The 16606-nt window shown below is 41.7% G+C and overlaps 1 pseudogene; it reads right to left on the bottom strand.

Annotated features, from left to right (window-relative positions):
• Positions 1-3087: 3087 nt before the first annotated feature.
• On the bottom strand, positions 3088-13327 carry LOC130419819 (myosin-7-like; annotated as a pseudogene).
• Between the last annotated feature and the right edge of the window lie 3279 nt (positions 13328-16606).

The following is a 16606-nucleotide window of genomic DNA, read 5'->3' as shown; positions in this document are numbered from 1 at the left end:
GCATGAGTGACCTAACGAAAATAGATATGACAGCCATTGAAATAACAGTTATATGTTTGAAATCAATCTGATTCATTTAAAGATTCGGCAAAGATCACACATGCAGATCAAATTTAATAGAAATATCATATATGGTTATGATCATATGTCTTTTTTCATTATACATACAGGTATAGTGTGAGTGAGTGAGTGAGTGAGTATGTGCATGTTGCATTTAATAAAGATGCATGTACCTTTTCTGTGTGAAAAATAGTTTGAGTTGCTAATTAAAATACATTTCCAAAAACATGAGAAACATACATGACATTAATGCTTAACTATTTTTATCACAAGTAAACACTTCACATAAACTTCCTTATAAAACTGCTGCCTTGTTAAATATGTCATGATGGTATACTGCCAGTGACGGAGTATTATAGTGTCTATTTATACCATTTTGCAACTGATGCATTTTATAATTTGGATGAGTGGACTATAACACTCGATGAAGTAAAAGTGCTTCAGTTTATTTGCCACATTTCTTAGGTCTTCTGTCTCCCGTTTATCTGAAATACCAGATATATTATATATTTGATCATTAAAATAACCAAGCAGACCCTCATTGAATAAATGTTTGTGAGTATCCGTTTTATGATATGATCATTATACAGTGAGGAAAATAAGTATTTGAACACCCTGCTATTTTGCATGTTCTCCCACTAAGAAATCATGGAGGGGTCTGAAATTGTCATCGTAGGTGCATGTACACTGTGAGAGACATGATCTAAAAAAAAAAAAATCCAGAAATCACAATGTATGATTTTTTTTTTAACAATTTATTTGTATGATACAGCTGCAAATAAGTATTTGAACACCTGAGAAAATCAATGTTAATATTTGGTACAGAAGCCTTTGTTTGCATTACAGAGGTCAAACGTTTCCTGTAGTTTTTCACCAGGTTTGAAACACTGCATGAGGGATTTTGGCCCAACTCCTCCACACAGATCTTCTATAGATCAGTCTGGTTTCTAGCCTGTCGCTGAGAAACACGGAGTTTGAGCTTCCTCCAAAGATTCTCTATTGGGTTTAGGTCTGGAGACTGACTAGGCCACGCCAGAACCTTAATATGCTTCTTACAGAGCCACTCCTTCGTTATCCTGGCTGTGTGCTTCGGGTCATTGTCATGTTGGAAGACTCAGCCTCGACCCATCTTCAATGCTCCAACTGAGGGAATGAGGTTGTTCCCCAAAATCTTGCAATACATGGCCCCGGTCATCCTCTCCTTAATGCAGTGCAGTCGCCCGGTCCCATGTGCAGAAAAACACCCCCAAAGCATGATGCTACCACCCCCATGATTCACAGTAGGGATGGTGTTCTGGGATGGTACTCATCATTCTTCTTCCTCCAAACACATTTAGTGGAATTATGACCAAAAAGTTATATTTTGGTCTCATCTGACCACATGACTTTCTCCCATGACTCCTCTGGATCATCCAAATGGTCATTGGCAAACTTAAGACGGGCCTGGACATGTGCTGGTTTAAGCAGGAAACCTTCCGTGCCATGCATGATTTCAAACCATGACGTCTTCGTGTATTACCAACAGTAACCTTGGAAACGGTGGTCCCAGCTCTTTTCAGGTCATTGACCAGCTCCTCCCGTGTAGTTCTAGGCTGATTTCTCCCTCACCTTTCTTAGGATCATTGAGACCCCACGAGGTGAGATCTTGCATGGAGCCCCAGTCCGAGGGAGATTGACAGTCATGTTTAGTTTCTTCCAATTTCTAATGATTGCTCCAACAGTGGACCTTTTTTCATCAAGCTGCTTGCCAATTTCCCTGTAGCACTTTCCAGCCTTGTTCAATTGTACAATTTCGTCTCTAGTGTCTTTGGACAGCTCTTTGGTCTTGGCCATGTTAGTCGTTGGATTCTTACTGATTGTATGGGGTGGACAGGTGTCTTTATGCAGCTAACGACCTCAAACAGATGCATCTAATTTAGGATAATAAATGGAGTGGAGGTGGACATTTTAAAGGCAGACTAACAGGTCTTTGAGGGTCAGAATTCTAGCTGATAGACAGGTGTTCAAAAACTTATTTGCAGCTGTATCATACAAATAAATAGTTTAAAAATCATACATTGTGATTTCTGGATTTTTTTTTTTAGATTATGTCTCTCGACATGCACCTACGATGACAATTTCAGACCCCTCCATGATTTCTAAGTGGGGAACATGCAAAATAGCAGGGTGTTCAAATACTTATTTTCCTCAATGTATATATTTTAAACCTTTGAACCTCTTTTGTCAGTATCTTGTTCATTTGTTTAACTAACTGTTCTCTATAAAATAATAATATCTTACTTTCCACTGCTTTTATTTCCAGCAAACGTAATGTTAATATTTAAGGAACATAGTATTCATTAATTACCATAACTAGAGACAACAAACTAAAGAGACCTTGATGTATAGAAATAGAAAGTCTCTAAACACAGTGGTCTATATAAAAAGTAACATCTAGTTTGGCCACCAGATGGAGTAGGTCTCTTCACTTTACATGGCCGTTTCTCTTCAATCTTCCCTTATGAGAATTTTTACTGCAAGAACAAATAATACATGGTTACTATAGTAAAACCATGCAATAAATACACCAAAACCATGGTAACTTCAGTTTACTACAATACCATGGTTAATTTTCCATGCGGGTTGTCCCCTTCTAAAACCAATGCATTTGCAAGTTCCTGGACTTTTTTGGAATACTAACGGCCCTAGAAATCATTGGTCTGTCATAACTAGGACAATCAACAGGTAATAGTTCTTCAGTAGTTCTATGCCTTTATGTTAAATAGGCCCAATTTGTTTTCTTTTGTCAACTAAGCAATTCTCAACCGTGTTATCCAATAAAGGTAAAAATACAATTAAAGGTTAAAACATCCAATCAGGCAAACCTAAATTTGGCTAACAGTATTTCATAAGTATAGGTTATTTTATGGTTGTTAACTAAGGTCATCTTTGTGTTTTTCCAAAAAGAAAAACTTCACATTTTCAAATGCAAAATGTATCCTCAAATATAGTGACCCAAAAACTAAAATAACACTGAGAAAAATGAAATTCTAATATGTACAGGTTTATTTCACAAGAGCAAGAAAGGTACAAGACAATCATATGACATGATTGAAGTAGATGCTCCTTTAAAGTTTTAGAAATCACTCTTCTTTGGCCTAGGAAAGAAGGAAGTGTTAAATTTGACAGAGTAAGAGTAATTTTAATCATCAAGAAATGATGCTCTTCATTAAACACTAAAAATACTTGTATGGATGATATTTGATAATAATTCTTTATGTAGATACTCATCTACTAACCTTTCCAACATCTCGGCTCTTGGCTCCGAGTTTGTTGACCTCTGACTCAGAAATGTCAGCACGCTCCTCAGCCTCCTCAAGCTCATGCTGCATCTTCCTTAACTTGGACAAGTGAACGTTGGCTTGTTCCTCCTACAGAGTCAAAAATCCCATTATTCTGCGTTTAAAAGATCTTAGATGGTCCTATGGTCTTTATTATTCTCAAACCAAATACTTACAGACTCCTCAGCCTGTCTCTTCTAAGCTTTGACCTTCAGCTGAAGCTTGTCATCCACATCCTGAAGTCTGGTAATGTTCTTCTTATCCTCCTCAGTCTATAAATGTCAAAACAAACAGTTACTAGATTCAACCTTTATCATTATTGACAAATTGGTTGAGGATGGTGTATATGTACGGTCATACATGGTAGGTGAGTTCCTTCACTCTCCTTTCATATTTGCGGACACCTTTAACTGAATCAGCTCAACGTCTCTGTTCAGCCACAACTTCAGCCTCAAGCTCATGAACCTGAATAAGAGATATTATGTAAATAATTTCACTCAAAGGACATTTGCTAACCCATGATATAATATACATGAATAAAATAGAATGACATTAACAAAATATCCTTATCATGACCGTGAATATAAGACTAAAATAAATCTTACTCTGGACTCCAGTTTCTAATGTGGTTTCTTTCCTTCCTTAATGGCCAGATTCTCCGCCTCATCTAGATGGTGCTGCAGATCCTTCACTGTGACCTCCACATTCTTCTTCATCCTCTCCAGATGAGAGCTGGTGTCATGTTCCTTCTTGAGCTCTTCAGCCATCATTGCAGCCTTTAGGATGAATAAAGAAATGCATTAACTATACACGTGACTAAAACCCTTTGTGGTTCGCAGTCATTCTTTCTCACATCGGAGATTGCTTTCTTGGCCTTCTCTTCTGCATTTCTTGCTTCCTGTACAGTGTCATCAACTTCACCTTTGGACCGGAACAAAGTCAGCCTCAAGCTTCTTGGTGCTCAGGAGACTTTTGTTCTACAGAAAGGATAAAGACATTGAAATATGGAGCACCGTTCAAAATTCAATAAGACAAAATTTGTTGTTACCGGAGAGTGCAGCAGTCCAACATGCTCACTGGAATCCACCAGCTCTTGTTCAGCCACTTTGCGGCCTCTCTCTGTTTGCTCCAGAGCAACTCTCAGCTCCTCAATCTCAGCCTGCATCAGAGTGTTTCTGCGCTCCACCATGGCCACCTGCTCCTTCATGTCGTCCTGTCCTCTCACGGCATCGTCAAGATGGAGTTGGGCATCCTGAACATATCATTAGTTTTTCTATAAATTTGTGTCTAAACTTTAACCTAAAATACATTAGAATATACGAAGAACTTTGACTTTAATAATATCCTTCAATGTCTAAGGGACAATGTACTTTCAGTTGTCGCTGAACATTCCTCTCAGAGCATAATTTCTGGACTTCAGAGTCCAGTGTGCTCTGCATGGACTCAATGACTCTCTGGCTGTTTCTCTTGATCTGCTTAATCTCCTCATCCTTCTCTGCAAACTTCCTGTCAATCTCACCCTTCACCTGATTCAGCTCAAACTGGAAACGGACAATCTTGGATTTCCATGCTCCAGAGTGCCCTGTAAAAAGTAAAAAAAAAAAAAAGTCTACCTGTTATAAAAGGCAAGTAAAATGTTAATCTTTTCATACTCACTGCAGCCTCCTCCAGGGCCAGAACCTTTGGGTCAGAGTAAATATTATTAGTTGTAGAATCCTGAACATGTAGCTCCTTTCTCAAAAAAATCTTGTCAAAATTAATTTACCTTGACAAAGTTCCAATGGTTCTTGTAAAGGTTAGCAGCCAAACCATTTGCTCTCTCCACATCAATCATGAGGTCCTCCACCTCACCCTGTAGTCTCTGCCTGGTCTTCTCCAGAGAGGCACATTTGGAGGTTACAGCCTCAATTTGTTCTTCTGCCTCTTGCAGACGCTGAGCAAGCTTCTTCCTGTTGTGCATATTGTAACCATCAATCAAAACATACTGTTATGTGTAATTTTTATACAAATGTAATTTTTTCGAGAATAGGACTGTGGAGAACAAACAGGAAAATATTTGGATAGAGACCAAATGGGGGGTGAGAACGGCAAACTTCTTCAGATTCATGAATAGAGCTTGGGTCGGCTGCAAACTCATGTGAGATTTAGATTCGTTATGTCACATTGTGCCAATTTTTATCCAGTTTAGATCATCACTGTAGCACTCATTTTAAAACACAATTAAGATATATATATATATATCAATACTAAATCTGGCAATTACAAGTCTGTGTTCATTAGACAGCATTTGTTCAATAAAATCAAAGTAATATTGTTTTAATATAAATTTGAATAGGATAAAAAATATTTTGAAATGAATAACAAAATAAGCAGTATATACCATTTACAGTTTGAAGTCTTGCTCTTTGAGCACTGAAGTCATTCAGCTGACGGAGGTTCTCATCGTTCTTGGACTTGATTTCACTGAGTTGGTCCTCCGCTGTGCGCAGAGAGTGCAAATGGAGAGCTGTAAATTAAGGTTTTTAGCGATAATGTAATATTACAATCCCTAATTGTAATCCCGATTAGTTTGCTACAGTGTTTACTGCAATCTTACGACTTTAATGTTAAACTGACTGGCTTCTCATGCTTGACAAGGTCAACTTGTCAAAATAAAAAAAAGTTGGACATATGATGTAGTATTTCTGTGCTCGATACACTCCCCCAGCATTCGTATAGGTTTCGAAAAGACTTTTCAAACATGAAATTCCATTTTGTAAAAAACTCCCGTCATGAACTCCACGCGTCAAGTGAAAACAATTCATATGCCTGTAGTTTTTTGGCAATCTGTGCGTAAATGCATGAGGTACACCAAATAAACTCATAGTGAATTGACAGTTTTTCAGGGATAATGCAATGACGTATTGTGTGCTCGTGCTTTAGTTGCACCCTCCAGCACACGTTCAGGAGGTCGCCTATCTTCCGTACAGCTGTTTCTGTCTTTTATAAATGTGATCAAACTAAAGCATATACTATAAAGTATGCTGTACTATTCTATAGGTGTTGAAACTCTAGTTTTTTTTCTGTGTGTAACATTATGTAAATGATTCTTTATTAGCCTTACCTAGTTCCCTTCAACAGGTATCTTAGAGAATTCAGTGAGTGAGAAGACTGGTAAACAAAAATTAATCACAGTTTATTATCACCACTGGTATGGTTAAAATATTGAAGGTTGACAAATAATAATATCCAGAGGCACAAAAATGGCCAAAAGCAAGGGCTCACTATCACACAGATACACAGTGCATTAAATACCTCGATCTCCGTTAGCACAGCACCCCAATAGGAAAACTCTGTACACAGCAAGCTCAAAAAACGTGTGAAACCGCACCAAATCTAAGCTAGAGGCTGGCTTTGGGTGCTGCACAATATTACAATAATGTTTGTCAGAGCATTCAAAGAAAAACAACAAAAAGGAAAGAAACAAAAAAAAAGAAACAAAAACAAAATATACAATAAACCTTGGAGGTACAGTATTCCATTCCATTCCATTTTCTACCGCTTATCCGAACTACCTCGGGTCACGGGGAGCCTGCGCCTATCTCAGGAGTAATCGGGCATCAAGGCAGGATACACCCTGGATGGAGTGCCAACCCATAGCAGGGCAGAAGGTACAGTATAATTGATACAATTACAGTAGGGGGGGAATGGCAATTGCACCCAGAAACACTCAGTTTCTGTAACAGATCACAAACATACTGTAACAGATTTTATTTGAATGTTTCTTATTTTGTAATACTGAGTGCAGTTGCATTGTATTAAGTGTGTGTGTGCAATACCGTTTTCCCCTCGGGGCTCGCCGTAGTTGGCGGGGTGTGGGCATGCGCACTAGGAACTAGAGTGCGCCTCGTTTTACATGTGCGATCTCCTAATAAAGACCAGAAAAGTTATGTACCAGACCCAAAGCATCCGTTTCTTATTTTATTTAGTTCAAGTTTAAGGCGAACCTACACAAACGCTCGGTTACATTGGTGGCAGCGTTTTTTTTTTGTTGTTGTAGTTTTTATGAGTTAGAGTGGCGCGACGGGTGTTTAACTAGTTAGTTTAGCTCCAAAAGTTTTAGAAAGTGAGGGTACGCGTGGTCTTAGCTTCAAGGATGTGGTGCAAAGAGGAGTTTGATTTACACCCAAGACGGGATGGTGACAAAAACAGCAGACACATTAGGATTGATCTGCCGCCGCCGTTCTCCGGTGATGAGAGACAGAGTTTTCTATGCTGGGCTCGTCAGTTCGAGGTCGCGGTCAGAGCACTCACGGAGGATGACTATGGTGTTTCATACAGTTATGAGTTGGCGAGAATTCTACCGACACGTCTGAGCAACGCAGCGTTTCTGCTGTGGGACAGCCTTCCTGGTGCCGTTCAGGCAGATTACACAGCTGCCAAAGAAAAACTCAGAGGCATTCGGGCAAAGACAGTTAATGGATCGCTTCAGAGCCAGCCTTTCGGCCCGCCCTCGAGCTCCGCGGGAAAGTTTGGAGGTGTTCGCCGCTGAGATCAGCAGGTTGGTTGAAGAAGCTTTTCCTGACTATGGTGACAAGGCTCAAAGGGAAGAAAAATTTCGTAGTTTCTTGGCTGGTCTAGACCCGGTTCTCAGAACAAAATGTCAGGAACAAGGAGCTACGGATTTAGAGGAAGCTGTCACAATTGCAGGTCGGTGCGAAAATGCTAGAGAGTCGATAAAGACTGATTATATGACTGTTAATGCTGCTCACAGTATCAGTGAAGAAGGTGCAGTGGCTGCTGTTCACTCTGGAAAGGATAATTTTGGACTTTACAGAGCAGTAGATAAATTAGCAGAAGAAATGAAAGAGATAAGAATGGAATTGAGACGTTTGGGAGAGGAGAACCAAATATTGAGAACCAAAGCGTGCTCTAGAGCAATGGAGGAGTGTGACTCGCAGTATAATGGAATGTGTCGGTGCTGCTGTGGTGGCCGTGGATGCCAGTCACGTGTCTTCGACCATGCACGGAGAGGCCGTTCACCAGAGAGACAATCATATCAACACAGTGACCAGTATAAATCAGGCACTGATTATCATGATTCCAAGGACTCTGCGCAGTTTTCTTCAAGACGCAGCCCTAGCCTCAGTCCACGGCGACGGTATAGCTACGAAGATGACTCAAGGAAGCGTGGTGTACGTTTTATGTCTCCTGGCGCAGGGGAACGACGTAGTTGGCCGGGAAACGGACTGTAGCTGATGTTGTGGCCCAAACGCCAGCTATGTTGCCCATGGGCCCTCAGATTGACAATACTACCACCAGTAATTCAATTTCCAAAGAGACTGATGAAGTCACAAACACCAACCCAGAGCTACTGGTGTCTTATGTGAGAGGAGTAATTGAGGTGTGGAGGTTCAGATGTTAGTAGATTCTGGTTCCAGTGTGTCGCTCATTAGTGAAGATTTTCGCATGTCAGTTCCAGCACTTCGCATTCGCCCTCTGAAAAAGGATTATGTGGCGGCTCGAGCCGTAAATGGACAGATTCTGGATACGCTGGGCACCATGACAATAACATTTCAGCTGGGGACTGAGTCATGGCAGCATGTATTTCACGTATTGAGAGAAACCACACAGTCTGTGTTGTTAGGGTGGGACTTCCTGTTGAAAAATCACGCTTCGTTAGAACTCAGCCGAGCTAAGTTACAACTCTGGGACATCTCAGTTCCTCTCCTCACCAACAAAGACTTTGTTCCACTTTGCTGCAATGTGTCACTGGCGACCACAATGATCTTACCTCCCCTCAGTGAGTCAGTTGTCCCCGTTAAGGTATCCTCCCCTTATGTGACTCAGTGGTCTAGCGACTTTGATGGCTATTTGGAACCTAATGTGGCAGATTCTTCCTGCTTAGTGGTGGCTCACACAGTAACCACTGTTCACGGTGGACTGACAAAAGCACGGGTCTTGAACCCTACCGGACAGGACATTTCACTGAAAGAAGGTACTCACCTGGGTGAGTTTTATTCTGTTGATGACACTGACATTCAGCTGCTTCATGCCCCAGTTGATTTAGCGGCAACAACTGCATCTGGCGTCACCCCCCTAGTATCGTTGGAAAACTCACCAATTTCAGAAAATGAAAAAGCGGAACTGTCAGCATTGCTGCTGGAATACAATGATATCTTCAGCTCCTCTAAGCAAAATACCGGCAAATGCAACTTAATTAAACATAACATAAGAACTGGAGAGCAGACTCCTATCAAGCAATGCGCTTATCGGGTGTCTCCAGAAAAACGTATTGAAATAGAGAGACAAGTGGCTATTCTGCTGGAAGAGGGTGTCATTGAGGAGAGCTGCAGCCCTTGGGCGTCGCCAGTGGTCTTGGTGAAAAAGAAATGTGGCGCGTGGCGATTTTGTATTGACTATAGACGCTTGAACAGTGTTACTGTGAAAGATTCTCACCCCCTACCCCGCGTGGACGATACTCTGGATGCATTGTCAGGCGCTGTGTGGTTCAGCACACTGGATTTTTCTAACGGCTACTGGCAGGTGGAAGTTGCCGAAGACGACAGAGAAAAGACGGCATTCACGACGGGACAGGGGCTCTATCAGTGGCGATCCATGCCAATGGGCCTCTCTAATTCCCCTGCTACGTTCCAACGTCTAATGGAGCTGGTCCTGAGGGGGCTCCCATGGCACGTCTGCATGGTATATCTTGACGATATTTTAATTTATAGCAAATCATTTGAGGAACACTTGGCTAGCCTTACGGAGGTGTTTTCAAGAATTCAGTCTGCCGGATTAAGACTGAATCCAAAAAAATGCCACCTTGCCAGAGATCATGTGGTTTATCTGGGCCATGTTATTTCTCGAAAGGGACTTCAACCTGATCCTCGGAACACGGAGAAGGTCTTGAATTGGCCAGTTCCCCAATCTCCATCGGAGGTCAGGGCATTTGTGGGACTATGTTCCTATTACAGACGTTTTGTCAGAGACTTCTCTAAGCACGCAGCTCCATTGAACCAACTTGTTGGGAAGAATGTTCCCTTTGTATGGACTTCTGCGTGTGACCAGTCTTTCAACTTTCTGAAAATTGTGTTGACATCTGAGCCTGTAGTGACACTACCTGACTTTCATGCGCCATTCAAAATCTTTACTGATGCATCCAACGTGGCTGTTGGTGCAGTGCTGCCCCAGGATAGGAACGGCCTCGAACATGTGGTCGCATATGCCAGCCGGGCATTGAATTGCACACAGAGGCGTTGGTCTACTTGTGATCGGGAGCTGTGGGCCATTGTGTGGGCTGTGAGAGAGTTCCGACACTACATTGGACTTTCTTCTTTCACTATTATCACAGACCACCGACCCCTGTTAGCTCTGCGCCGTATGTCTATTGAAGATGACCCGACAGGAAGAAGAGGGCGATGGATTATGGAGCTCGATCCACTGAATTGGGTCATCGTGCACAAGGAGGGGAATCAGCATAAGAATGCAGACGCCCTCTCACGGCGCCCTGTAACACCTGATTGGGGTGCAGGAGAACCTGGTGGCGAAGCGGTGGTGGAAGTGAATGTGGTGAGTTCAAATCAACCAAGTACTGACATTCCATGTTCCTCTGATGGTGTTGATCCTCCTGAGGGACGGAATATGGCAAACCCAACGGACATTTCTGGTTGCATGGTTGCTCTAAAATCCTTGTCTTTCACCACATCTGACATTAGGGGTTTGCAGCAGGCCGATTCTGAGATCAGAACTGTGTTGAGCTGGGTGGAGCTTTTGCAAAGACCGGCAAGAAGAAAGATAAAAGGAGCCTCTCAGTGCTTAAGAAAACTTTGGACTGAGTTCAGTCGTCTCACCGTCATTGATGGACTCTTGTGTCGCTCTGTCATCTGTTTTCTTACGGGTGAGCCGAGGATCCAAATTGTTGTTCCTGCTGCTATGATTTCTGACATGCTCTTGCAGTTGCATGGGGCCCCAGCCTCTGGACATTTCTCTGCTGAACGTGTGTGGGAGCGGGCAAGAAATTTCAGCTACTGGCCTTCTATGTACAAGGACATCAGAGCATGGTGTGAGCAGTGCAAGGCATGCCAGACTCGTCGTGGTCCAGTTCCGTCCCACCGAGCTCCACTGGGCGGTTCACAAACTGTGCGGCCATTTGAGAGGGTGGCAATGGATATTTTAGAGCTGCCTACAACCTCTAAAGGTAATCGTTATGTCCTGGTTGTGGAGGACTACTTTACTAAATTTGTCAATTTGTATGCATTGCAGAATCAGACCGCACAAACTGTTGCACACTGCCTGTTTGAGGTCTATGTTCTTATTCACGGTTGTTCCAGAGACTTTGCATTCAGACCAAGGTCGCCAGTTTGAGGCGCAGGTGATCCAGAGCCTTTGCCATTTGATGAACATTAGCAAAACACGTACCACTCCCTACAACCCAAAATCGGATGGTATGGTGGAACGCTTCAATCGGACACTAATTGATCAGTTGGCGAAGACACTTCTGACCCATGGTGGAGAATGGGATGAGTATGTGAAACATGTTGCGTTTGCTTATAACACGTCACGACACTCCAGCACTCATTTCACACCATACTTTTTGGTTCACGGTCGGGAGGCACGGGTCCCCGCTGATGTTCTGTTACCTACACTTGCTCTCGACTCGCAGATGAAGGTATCTCATGCTGACTTTGTTGCTGCATTGCTGAAAAAGCTGGACTCTGCCTTTTGTGGCGCCCGCATGCATAACAAGGCTGTTCATGACCGTCAGAAGTTGTACCATGACGAAGGAGTGCGTCACCAGCCGTATGCTGTGGGTGCTATGGTGTGGCTGAACAATCCTGTGGAAAGTCGCATGAAACTGGCACCCCATTGGAAGGGACCGTACAAAATTTTGAAAGTTATGGATTCATGTGGTGAACTGGGACTAACATATCAGATTGTCAATTCTTTGGACTCTGGGGAGCGAGCGCAGGTAGTTCATTATAATAGGCTGCGGCCTTATACTTTGCCTGTTCCATCGCTGCCGCAAAACCAGACTTTCTCTAACGTGCCCAGTTCCCTGCCAACATCCTCCTCACTGGAGGCTGGCACATCTGATGGACTTGAGTGTGTGTCTCCTCAGAGAGACCTTGGGGTTTCACCTGATGACCTCTGTTCATTAAAGAGATCAGAACCACATGTGGGTAGGACTGGGAGGATTTTAAAACCTCCTAGCCGATTCAGTGACTTTGTTATGTATTGAGGTGTTATGCTCCTTGTATGTGTTCACATTAAGGTTTTTTTTTTTTATGCACAGGACTGTTTAGAATGTGTTTTCCAGTTGAAGACTATACAGTGCATTTCATGATTTTCGTGGTGTCATGTTGCACTGCTGTGTTTGGTCCATGTTATGTGTACTACTTATAAAATGTGCATTGAGTTGTTATTGTTAGAGGCCATGTATGTTTCTATGCTTTATTGTTCTGGAATATAAACGAGGACGTTTATTCTGGAGGGGGGGACATATGTAACAGATTTTATTTGAATGTTTCTTATTTTGTAATACTGAGTGCAGTTGCATTGTATTAAGTGTGTGTGTGCAATACCGTTTTCCCCTCGGGGCTCGCCGTAGTTGGCGGGGTGTGGGCATGCGCACTAGGAACTAGAGTGCGCCTCGTTTTACATGTGCGATCTCCTAATAAAGACCAGAAAAGTTATGTACCAGACCCAAAGCATCCGTTTCTTATTTTATTTAGTTCAAGTTTAAGGCGAACCTACACAAACGCTCGGTTACAATACCATAAGCACACCTAGCATAAAATCATGTATGAATTAAATCATTATATAATTACATTAATGAATAGCTACCTTGCACTATAGAAGTTGTGCTTGACGCGGAAGATGAGAGTTCTTATTCCAGTGTGACAAACTTTCACCAGCTCGCACTTAACGCACGCTAACCGGGCCAACCAAAAAAATCACTAAACTCTGCACGCAGCTTTTATTTACTTCCAAGATCCAACCACACCCTATAGGACCCAAGTGGGAAACTAAGCAAAGGAGGTTAGCCTGCAAAAGACTCCCTCTGGAGGAAGGGAGTAGGTATAGATAGCCTACATAGGTGTCTAGATCTTAACAAAACACTTCATCGGGTCACATGTGTTTGGATCATGTCCCATAGGTTCGCTTTCTATGACGGCTTTTTACTGCCACGTAAAAAAAAGATTTCGAGAACAAAGTCGAAATGTTACTATAATAAAGTCGAAATGTTACGAGAATAAAGTCGAAATGTTACGAGAATAAAGTCGTAGTAATAGGCCTGCGAGAATAAACTCGTAATATTTTGAGAATAAACTCGTAACATTTTGAGAAAAATAACAGAATTGCTAGAAACAATGGATGTGGAGGATTAGGTTAAATCCTACTTTAGATTAGGATTTAGCAATAAGGAAATGCTTTGCTTTTGGCGCATCATCACGGAGTTATAATTAGTAAAAGGACACTGCATCGGTTATGTAGGAAACTGAATTTAGAAGAAAAAATCAGACATGAACTAAGGTTCAGATGACGTGCTTAAAAATAACTTAAACTCACAAACTACAACTTTCACGTAAACAAAATACGTATTAAGACGAGTTTATTCTCGTAACACTTGGACATTATTCTGGTAACAATTTCGACTATATTCTCGTAACATTTCGACTTTATTATTTTTTTATTTTTAACGTGGCACTAAAACGCCGTCGTAGCTTTGAACTCTACACTGAAAAAAAATGCAAAAACGCCCTCTGGTGGCGTATATGTGTTGCACCATCATTGAATTCTTTTTGTGGATTGGCGAAGATGAACCTCGAGACAGTGACAGTTTATTTTCAAACCGAGGAGTCCGCCATTTCTGCCCGTTCATTCCATCGGGCAAGTAATGTTTTTACATTTTTTAACCATATTGATGAAATATTTAGTATAATCAGTTAAAATGTGTTATTTGTAGGTGTAGACATAGTCTTAAATAGTGATACTAGATGCTAAATGGATAATATGTACGTCACCTCAGTTCAAAATACTGCTGGTAGCTCTAACGGGCCTCGTACGTTGTCGGTTCAGAAAGCCCTGCTGATTTTGCTCAGGTTTTCAATGAATTAAGTTTCAATTCAATTCAAATTTATTTATATAGCGCTTTTCACAATGTGTATTGTTTCAAAGCAGCTTTACAGGGGCAAACAGGAAAAACAGAAAAGTTAAAACACAGCACAGTGCATGGTATTTATACAACGAGTAAGTTCATTCTAATAAATAACATCTAATTTCTAAATAAATAAATGAATGAATGCAGTCTCCCGGTGAGCAGGCCAACACTGCCCTGCTGTGGCGAGGAACCCAAACTCCAATGATTGATTAATGGAGAAAAAAACCTCGGGAGAAACCAGGCTCAACCGGGAGGGCCAGATCCCCTCTGACGTGTCATAGCTGCACTCAGACTGGTGACATGTGATTTTAGTTTAGCATTTAATACCGAATATTGTAACTTCAGCATTAATAAGACAAATAGTCCGTCTTTGCTCTTGGTTGGGGATGTAGTGGTCTGAGCTGGGATGGTCCGATGGTCATATTTCTCTTGGCAGCTGGTGGAATTGCCTTAGATGGAGCTGGGATGGTCAGTCAGTCTGCAGCTGTATCTGGTGTAATCTCAAATTGGGGATGGGCATCTGTCGGTCGTCTGGACATGGTGGAACTTCTTCCTACCTCGGGATGGGCATCTGTCGGTCGTCTGGACATGGTGGAACTTCTTCCTACCTCGGGATGGGCATCCCGAGGCAGAGGCGGAAAGAGAATAAAGAGAATAATTAGCGTAGCTGCTGTTCAGTCCCCCTTCATTTCCTTCTCATTGTTAATTAAATTGTCAATAACAATAAGACAGCTGTTATAAGGCGACGAGATACAGAGAAGCGTAATTTAAATAAAGAGTGCGGTTGCTTTTCGTTAACGGTAAGATAACAATAAAAGCGAAACTGATGCAAAACAGGGATATGATATTTGAACGTTAGTCACCGTTTAATAAATACTCCGTGACTTTTTTTTCCACAGGCCTATGTTAACAGGTGTACGTTAAAAGTTCTTAATTTTGGGCCGCGGCCCGCGAGGTCCATTTTCCTGCTGTCAGGCTCATCCAACCCTGATCAAACTTGACTGCCTGCCTGTTACTTTTCAGTATTCCTGAAGATTTTGATTAGCTTGATCAGGAGTGTTTTATCAGGGTTGGAGATAAAAAGTGGACACTGCTCGCCATAATTGAGAACTTCCCGCCTGTCTGCATGTACGATTGCAGCGCACTGCAGCGTTCGTATCCGCACCGAGTCTGCGCATTCCAATGCATAGTTGGGTTATGAGGTGTTATTTATGCTTTTTTTCTCCCCCAGATAACCATGGTGGATAAATGGTCAGTAGTGGGGAATATTCTCAGCAACACCCAACACAGGGTTGTATTTGCGTTAGCTTTCTCACTTTGCTCGGTTTATTTCCACACATGCAGCCCTTTGTTCTAGGTACAGAAAAAGAACACAAGAACAGCTGCAAGCGAAATATGTTTAGGTTTCATCTTATGATCAAATAAGGTATGACAAAGTATGTACAATCAGGTGTGTCTAGGGTCCGATTATATCCTAACAGACAAAGAATCTCGGCCCCCTTCTCTTCATGGCCTTGCATACAATATGCTTTATTTATTCATGTGGGGAAAAAAAACCTATCAATAGCTTTCCTGTAGCTCAGTGGTAAGAGCACGCCAAGGTCGTGGGTTCAATCCCAGGGGATTGCACATACAAAGAAACAAAATGTATTGGATAATGCAATGTAAGTCGCTTTGGATAAAAGCGTCTTCCAAATGCATAAATGTTGATGTGAGATTAATATCAGATTGACAGAAACTGTGTGTGTAACATCCGCTTTAAAGTTGTCATATACTTCTGTAAACCACAAAATAACTGTAAAGCTGTCATTTAATAATTTTTTTCCTAACAGAGATATTATCACAGCTGCTTTTATTCAGCAATCCAGTTATCACAAGGGTGTCTGAGCTGCCGATATGCAGATGGGATGGAATGTATCATTTTCCAATTTTTTTATTCAAACCTAATATTTACAAAATATATAAACCACATCAATATTTATATTGGCAGATATTTTATCCAAAGCAACATGTGCTATTGATGTAGACTTATTTATCAATAAATGTGTACTCTGGGTCTAGAACCCATGACCCTTTGAATTTA

Source organism: Triplophysa dalaica, chromosome 4 (genome assembly GCF_015846415.1).
Source record: "Triplophysa dalaica isolate WHDGS20190420 chromosome 4, ASM1584641v1, whole genome shotgun sequence".
Lineage (NCBI taxonomy): Eukaryota > Metazoa > Chordata > Actinopteri > Cypriniformes > Nemacheilidae > Triplophysa > Triplophysa dalaica.
The sequence above is the reverse complement of the archived record's forward strand: the minus strand, read 5'-3'. Positions and strand labels throughout refer to the sequence as shown.